At 48.1% G+C, this 7892-nt stretch overlaps 1 long non-coding RNA gene across 1 annotated transcript; it reads right to left on the reverse strand.

Annotated features, from left to right (window-relative positions):
• Window positions 1-3351: 3351 nt before the first annotated feature.
• LOC147646828 (uncharacterized) lies at window positions 3352-5291 on the reverse strand. The gene is made up of 2 exons (XR_015281787.1): window positions 5028-5291; window positions 3352-4451 (listed from the first exon to the last, which is right to left on the reverse strand). It is a non-coding gene; the product is annotated as an uncharacterized LOC147646828 (long non-coding RNA).
• Between the last annotated feature and the right edge of the window lie 2601 nt (window positions 5292-7892).

Here is a 7892-nt window from a genome sequence, read left to right on the forward strand (position 1 = left end):
TCTTTGTTTCCTGTCTGTGAAAGGTAACTGAGCTTTAGCTGGCTTCCCGTCCCCGGCCCAGCCCATGCGGCCCGGGCAGGGGCTGGGCTGGGCCTGCCGCGGCTCCCGGCCGGGAGATGGGGCCTGCGGGGCTTGCCCCGGGCTCTGACCGAGCCAGGCCGGTCCCTGGCTCGGCTGCAGTTTTTGCTGTGACTGAATTCACCAGAGACTGCCAAGTAAGGAAAGAAAAGAAGCTCTTGACCTGCGGCGGGCTGAGACAGTGACCACACTCTCCAGAGCAGCCATGAACAATCTTCCATCGCAGACAACTCCAGCTGCTGCTCCGGCAGAGATCACAGAACCATCTACAAAGCCTGGGCAAGATTTTAACTCTTTCATCACCCAGATGAGACTTTCAGATTAATCCTTTTTTTCCAGAAAAAGAAAAATATAGTAATCAACATGTAAAGAGACTTTATAAACTATCAGAGACAGTAAAGAAAAGAGTTAAGCTTCAGAAGAGGTAGAGAATAAGGAGATGCTTTAATTAAGCTGAAATACTTTTCTGTTAAAGTTATGGAGATGGACAATAGTGTCCTGAAAAAACTCCTTTAATTCATGACAGAGTATATAGGGAGGAATGGAGTGTTCAAAGTGTAGATTTTGAGCAAAAGGTGGAGGAATTGTGATACAGTGAAGTGCTGGAACAGAGTGGGGAGAAGTAATAGTTGAAGATTTGAAGCCTTGAGAGGCAAAGAGAAACTTTCTTTTTTCCAGGGAAGCTCACAAAGACAAATGAAGAGAACTTTTGCCTTTGAATAACTCATCCTTAAAAATGACATCCCTAGACTCATGGCCCATAACACACCTCAGAGTGATGTGAAATGGGAGGAGAAAATATGATGACAGATTTCTGGACATCAGAAAAATAGAAAGCTATAACAAAAATAGTTTTCTTGTGAGAAACTACATAGATTAGCAGAAGAAGACTTCTGTTTCTCTACAAAGGCTGATGAAAAGACTCTATCAGGAATTGGGACTGTTTTAAACACCTGAGTTCCAAACTTTTTTGTCTCTATGTTGTCATTTGAACAAGGGAATGGTTAAGTAGTGGGGGATAAAAAGGTTTTTCTGGAGGTTTATTCTGGTGTTCTTATTCTTGTAGTTTTGTTAATGAACTTACTTTATTCCTTTTAAGTTTTAAGCCTGTTTTGCTCTTGTTCTAATCCACAACTCATAGCAAGAAATAAGTAAATTTTCTAGTAATTTTTTAGTTACTGCTTTAAAACCACGACACTTTTGTAGTCTAAAAGGATTGCTCCTTTGAAAAAGAAGCCAAATTTTAAATTATAATTTACTTTTTCTCTCTTATTTTTTAAACCTCTTCAGGGCTTCATATAATTCTATTTTATAGCAAAAAGAACATTTGCCAAAAAGCTTTAAAACAAATAGCCAAGCACTGATACATGGTAAAATGCTGATCTTTTTATCTTTTTTTTTACCATTTCTTATCAGTGTTTTTTCTTCTTCTTTTCACTGCAATAGCATCACAAGTAAGGAGAAAGAAAAAAGGCCACAGTCCATCATCATTTTCATCATTTTACAGAAATTTCTAAAAAATTTTGGGAATGAGGATGGGCAAAATCAGAACTACAAGAACAGGAGGCAACTGCAAGTCCCATCAGAAAGAAACCGGGATTTTCCTGGAAAAAAACAAAATGCAATAACACTGATAAACACAAAAAAAATTCCCAACTAAAATGAAAAATTTGGGCCCTCCCAGCCCTTGGTAACCTGTTGTGTTGGAATTTCTCCTATTCCACCTCCAAGTTATTCTTTTCTCTCGCACTGTATTAGGAACGGCGAGGAGTACGACACTGACTCCCTTAGCTGCATTGTCCAAGAGAGCAAAGTTTATTATTCTTAATCTTCTTTTATACACATGGTTGAGAAGGTCTGAGAGGTAAAACTCCCATTGCTCATTAAAGGTACACATCACCTTCATTGCTTAAGTGGAACACCAGCCCTCGACTAAACAACACCTGCCAATTGGTGTCCTTTAACAAGGACTGTTGGGATTCCTTCTTATGCTTTCCCAGGCCAGAGAGAGAAGCCTGTGTGACTCAGTTTCACACAGGCTCTGTGCTCCCTGCCTGCTTTCAGCATCCATATGCATCCAGTGCATTTGGTTGGAATGTTATCCTTTTTTTCCCGTCTTAAAAATGCTTTTTTTCCCAGTTCCTTTGTGCTTGTTTCTACTGCGATTTCCCCATTCCCTGCACTATCCGGTATTTTTCTGGATCTGGATTCTCTCCTGCCTCACTCCCCGCTGTCTCAGACACCTGAAATCCCGCCCCCAAAAAAATCCCCAAAACTCTCAGAAGACTGAATCAGCACAACTTGTATCAGCACCATCACCAGAGTGTTCCTTGACAAACAGGCAGATTATTTGGGATGAGAACCCCTCATCCAGCAGATCCATGAATTCCTCCAATGTGGAGCTGGAAAAAGCTGCTAAAATCAGGATTTTGCCATTCTGGGAGTGTTTTGGAGCCCAGGTTTATTCCCATGGGGAATAAAATCCTTCCTGGTTTGAACCAATCCATTTGGAAGGCTGCACATGGCTCACCTGGACTGGGAAAAAGCAGAAAAATCCTGGATCACACACCTGAGGGAGGGGTCTGTTAATCCTGGCTCATCCCAGAAACTTCCATTCCTCAATCAGGGAAGGATGGATTAGGGAAATCCCCCGTCCAGGAGCACCTATGGCACCTCCCAAAAAAACATTTCCTTCTTTTTCCAATTCCAGGAACCAAATTCCTGGATTATTTCCCATCAGGAAATGGGGTTCATTAAAGATCAGGTCTTTTCCCAGCATTCTGGTCTCAAGCACTCCAGCGATTCTGCTATTCTCTATCCCAGGTGTGATTCAGAGGGTTGGAATCTCCTGGAAAAGGGGATTGATGGTTTCTTCCTTGGAAACCCCAGGGCTCTGGTCCTGGCACATCCTGGCATTCTCACCCCCCTCAGATAAACCTGCTCCAGTTAGGAGCTCCAGGGAAGCATCAGAGCAGCCGGCTGTCAGGAACAAGGCAAATCAAGCCTGGGGGCTGCTCATGGAGCTGGATCAAGACGCACCTGGGAGCCCTCAGCAATCCAGCCAGCACCACATGGGCAGGAGGACACAGATGGTGCTGTCAGGCTGGGACAGGGCTTGTGCCTTCAGCAGAACCACCAAAGGCCAAGGGGCTTCTGGCCATTTTCCCTGCACCACTGCACACCTGGGCAGCTTGCTGAGCACAAGCACCCTTTTCCCCCTCTTCCCCTATGCCCTGCAGACCCTGGGCAGCAAAAGAACAGTCTTGCAGTCTGTTTATTAGAACACATCTTTTATTTATACACTACAGAAAAATGATAAAAGAACAGTCTTGAAATAAATGGAGAATGCCTGCTGGATCAGGTGGCCACAGCAGACAGAGCCTTGCAGATCAGGTCCCTGTGGAGCTCCAGCAGCACAGCCAGGCACAGCCCCACGGACGAGGCCGTGTTCTTTTCCCAGCTGTGCATCTCTTTAAATACCTTCATGCAGTCTTTGGTTATTTCACTAATGGTGTGGGTGGGATTCTTATTTTTCTTTTTGAGAATTTCTTGGAAGGCTTCCTGATACAAAATGAAGGTGCCATCACTGATCTTTGATGGGATAATATCTTCCTAGTGTTTTTTCAACTGCTTTATTTTGGTTTCTTTACGCTTTGATGGCTTTTGAATTTTTTCCTGTGGCTGCTCTTCTGTTTTTCTGTTAGTTTGTAATCCAATTGAGGCTTGTTGTTTTAACATCAGATAGCATCTCTTGTCACTGATTTGTTTTGCAGTTTTGGATGGGATGTGTTCAGCAATCAGTTTATTAATGTTTTTATTACCGTCATATTGTTTTATTAGTTGGATTAGCAGATTTTCCTCCTCTTCACTCCAGCATTTCTTGTGGGCTCCTCTTGCTGATGTTTCTTTTGGTCTCATGGCTTCTAGCCTCTCCTGGTTTCTGACTGCTGGATGTGCAATTCTTTTATGTTGTCCCAGTCCAATTTTAGTTTGAAAACTCATCTGGCATACATTGCAGGGCCATTTTCCTGGGGATGGTTTTTTTATTTTACCTTTGCATTTTGGATAGTGGCAGGCAATGCTGTGAAAATTTGTATTTTCCAAATCACATTTGGTGCATTTAAATTTGCATTCTCTAATTCCATGTGCTCTGAGTAAATGTTCAATTAATCCAGGCATTTTATTCGTTTTAATACCGCAGCACGGGCAGGGTGGATTCTCATCTGGAACTGATATGACAGGGCAGTCTTCTGATTCCCCATTGTTTGGTGGTTGAATAGCGGTTTCCTCTGGCTCTGATAAAACTGCTGCTTCTTCCTGGGTGGGTGGGGGTGTGGCAGTCTTTTCCTGGCTCTTATCAATCCCGTTATCATCTAGAGATAAGGAAGTCATTGTATCATCACAGTACACATCAGGGTATTCCTCCAGCCCCTCCCGCCCCACACAATGGGCATTACATTCTTCGGCACAATGCATCGAGTTGTAGAACTCCAGTTTTAAACTTTTCCAAACCTCCCTTCCCAATTCTGAGGGTTTAAAATTTGGGGTTTGTGGCGATTTTATATACCAGTCTTTAAAATTAGTTTGAGTTGCCGTGGACACACGGAGTAGCTTTAAAGCCTTTACCGTGGTGCCGTTTCAAAGTAAAACTAAGACCAATTGAGGGAATATTGACTAACAGCACCCCCTCAAGCGCTGTCAGCTTTGCCCAACTTGACCGCGGGCTCGGTTTCAGGCAGGGAGCTTTTAAGGAGCTTCTGCCGATAACTTTTCGACGCAAAATCGTGGAACTGCACTTTGGGTGGCGAGTCCAAAGGCAGGGAGGCAGTGAAAAACACAACCTCACTCACACTGGGGCAGAAATCAGCTAGTTACCCTTGCGGGTATCCAGCGGGACCACGAGGAGGTCTGATTTCAGCGGCTAAGCCCAGTTAGGAATGCAAACTTACCTCTGTTAAGAGTCATAGTGACTCGACTCGAGTCGCCGGCAGAGGCGGCGAGCGGGCGGCCGCTTGCACAGGCCGGCAACGGGGCGTCCCCACCCCGCGGGGAGCAGACACGGCACCAGCCAGCAAGCGGCACCTCGGGGCGGACAGCGGGGAAAAGGAAGCAGGCGGAAGCGGGCGGTGGGACGCGGCTGGAAGCCGCCGGCCCCCGGCGTGACTCGACTCGAATCCCCGGCAGAGGCGGCGAGCGGGCGGCCGCTTGCACAGGCTCTTCGGCGCTCCGCGCAGGTCTTTGGCCCCGGGCCCGCCTCCGGGGGCTCGCCGGGCGGCCCCGCCCTCTGACGTCACCCTGCCTTGGCACCGCCTTCCGGGCTTTCCCCGCCCCCCTGCGGCTTGGGTTCGGGCCGCCGCCGTCGGCCCCTCCCCGCCCACGGCCCAGGCGGCTCCTCAAGCGGCCGGCCGCTCGGCACCGCGACAACGCCTGCGGGGGCTGAGGAGCGGGCCGACGGGGCCGCCGGCGGCTTGAGGCTCGGTCTCCTCCCTTTCCGAGGAAGCTTTCTCGCCGGCGCTCTCTCGGAGGCTTTCGCTCCGACGGCGGCTTCCTTCCCGCTCGCCCCCGGCCGGCCCCACCGAAACCTGCAGGCGGACGGCAGCCCCGCTGACCGAGCCAGCCGGGCAGAAACCGAGGCGGGAGCAAGTCCGCCATCTGCTCGGGCCCAGACGCGGGAGGGAGCGCCGCCGGCTTCTGAGGGCTCCCTCTTTCCCTCTCAGGGAGACGCGAAGGCGGCGAGGCGCTCAGGCCGATAGGGGAGAGCCGCTCGACGCGTCACACGGCGGCCCGCCGGCCGACAGCAGGTCTGCCCAGCCGCCGGCCGACAGCAGCCACCAAAGGCCGCTCGCGTGCCACTGGGCTCCACCCCAAAGGCCGCCAACTGCCGAGGGCCGCTGTCCTGGTTTAGGGCAAATTTGGGAGAAAACCTCCAATGGGCCTCCTCCCGGGAAGCAAACCCAGGTGGCCCTTTTCTCCCACCCCTCAACCGGTTCGGAAGAGATTTCTCTGAGAGAAATGGAAAAAACCTGTTTATTTCACAGGCACAGCACTACCCAGCACAAGAATGAACGATATCAAATTAAAAAACCTCTCGCCCTTCAGAAGAGATGACAAAATTCAGAGGGTCTCTTTCCTGTGGGTGTTCGCTCTGTTATCAGTCCCTCTGGCGCTGGAAAATGCCGCTGCCCAGGCTGGGCTCCCGGTAGTCCATGGGTGCAAGCTCCCGGTGCTCCCCCGAGTCCCCAGTCCAGAGCAGGTTCGATTCGTTTCAGAAAAAGGGAAAGAAAACAGTCCAGGAAGACCTCTCTTCTCCGGCTAGTTGGAAAGCCAAGGCGATCTGTGTCTTGTTGTCTGTCTGTGCTGTAGTCAAAACTCCCGATGTGGGGGGAGCAAGTACAGTCTGATAACAGACCCGGTGCTTCTTTTCCACTCACTTTTACTCTTAGATGGAATTTTTAGAATACAAAATCTGTGTCTGGGTTAGGTGGACGAATGGGGATACAATTTTACATCATAATCAACCCAGGACACGGGGGGTCCCTCAATTTTTTTTTTTCTGGAGGTTCACCCCTTTCCCCAATATTTCCTCCATCCCCCTCCCCCCAAACTGAGGTGAGAAAATATTTTTTTAATTTTTTTTCTGGCTTTTTTTTTTTTTACCTCCCCCCCCCCCTTTTTTTTTTTTCCTTTTTTCATCTTTTTATTTATTTACACTTAATTTGGGGGGCCAAGGGGCAGGAATTTTGGGGTGGGGTCACCTGGGGGGACAGGAAACAGGGAGACCCCACTCCCCAAAAAAACGGGAAAAATCCTGAGATTTCTGGTGTTTCTCCCCCCACCCGCGGCGTGAAAAAATTTATGTTCTCAGATTTTTGGTGATTTTTGGGGAGAGTGTTGCAATTTTGGTGGAGGTTTTGGGAAGGCTTGCTGGTTTTTGGGGAGTTCTCCCAGGATTTGGGGTGGAATTAGAGAAATTTGGGGGTTCAGGGGGAAATTTGGGGTTTTGGGGTGAAACTCTGAAGGTCCTGGGGGGAATTTTGGAGTTTTAGGGCAAGAATTTAAGGATTTTTTTCTAACATTTGGGTGTTTGGGGAGGAAGTTAGGGGCTTTGGGGAGAACTTTGGGGTTTTTAGGGAGAGGATTTGGGATTTGGGGAAAAAAATTGGGGATTTGGGGGGGAAATTTGGTGGTTTTGGGGGGAAATTCAGGGGTCCTGGTGGAGTTCTGATTTTGGGAAGGGGATTTGGGGAGGATTTTTTGTCTTTTGGGGGAATTTCCATTGATGGGGAGAGGTCCTAATCCCAGTGAGGAGGGGCATTTTGGGGAGGCCTGAATTTGGGGAGGGGTCTCAGGGAGGATTTCCGATTTTGGAGTGAGATTTGGGGGATTTTCCAGCGATGGGGAGGTGTCTTGGGGGTGGGATTTGGGGAGGGGTCTCATCAGGGCACCATCCTGAGCTGGAAGCGGGGGAGATGTTGGGAGTGGAATTTGGGGAGCGTAATAAATGGAAATGATTTGTGCTAACTAAATTGTAACTATTTGGAAAGTTATTATTAGAAGCAATCAAGGGAATTGGTGATACAAGGCAGATGTACCCCTTTGCAGATGTTACGTGTTGAAATTAAGGTACAGGATGTAGTTTTGAGGTAAGTGGTGTCCCAAGAAGAAATCAACCTTGAGATGGATAAAGTTGGAACAACTTTAGGCATAGGCCTGAAGATTATGAAGTGTAAGACTAATTAGTGGAACACAGTGCTTATTTACATAACACTTAGTACACATGCAAAACCTGTAAGATTATCCAGAGGACAATGAGG

The sequence above is a fragment of the Cyanistes caeruleus genome, unplaced genomic scaffold, assembly GCF_971803275.1.
Source record: "Cyanistes caeruleus unplaced genomic scaffold, bCyaCae1.hap1.1 HAP1_SCAFFOLD_78, whole genome shotgun sequence".
Lineage (NCBI taxonomy): Eukaryota > Metazoa > Chordata > Aves > Passeriformes > Paridae > Cyanistes > Cyanistes caeruleus.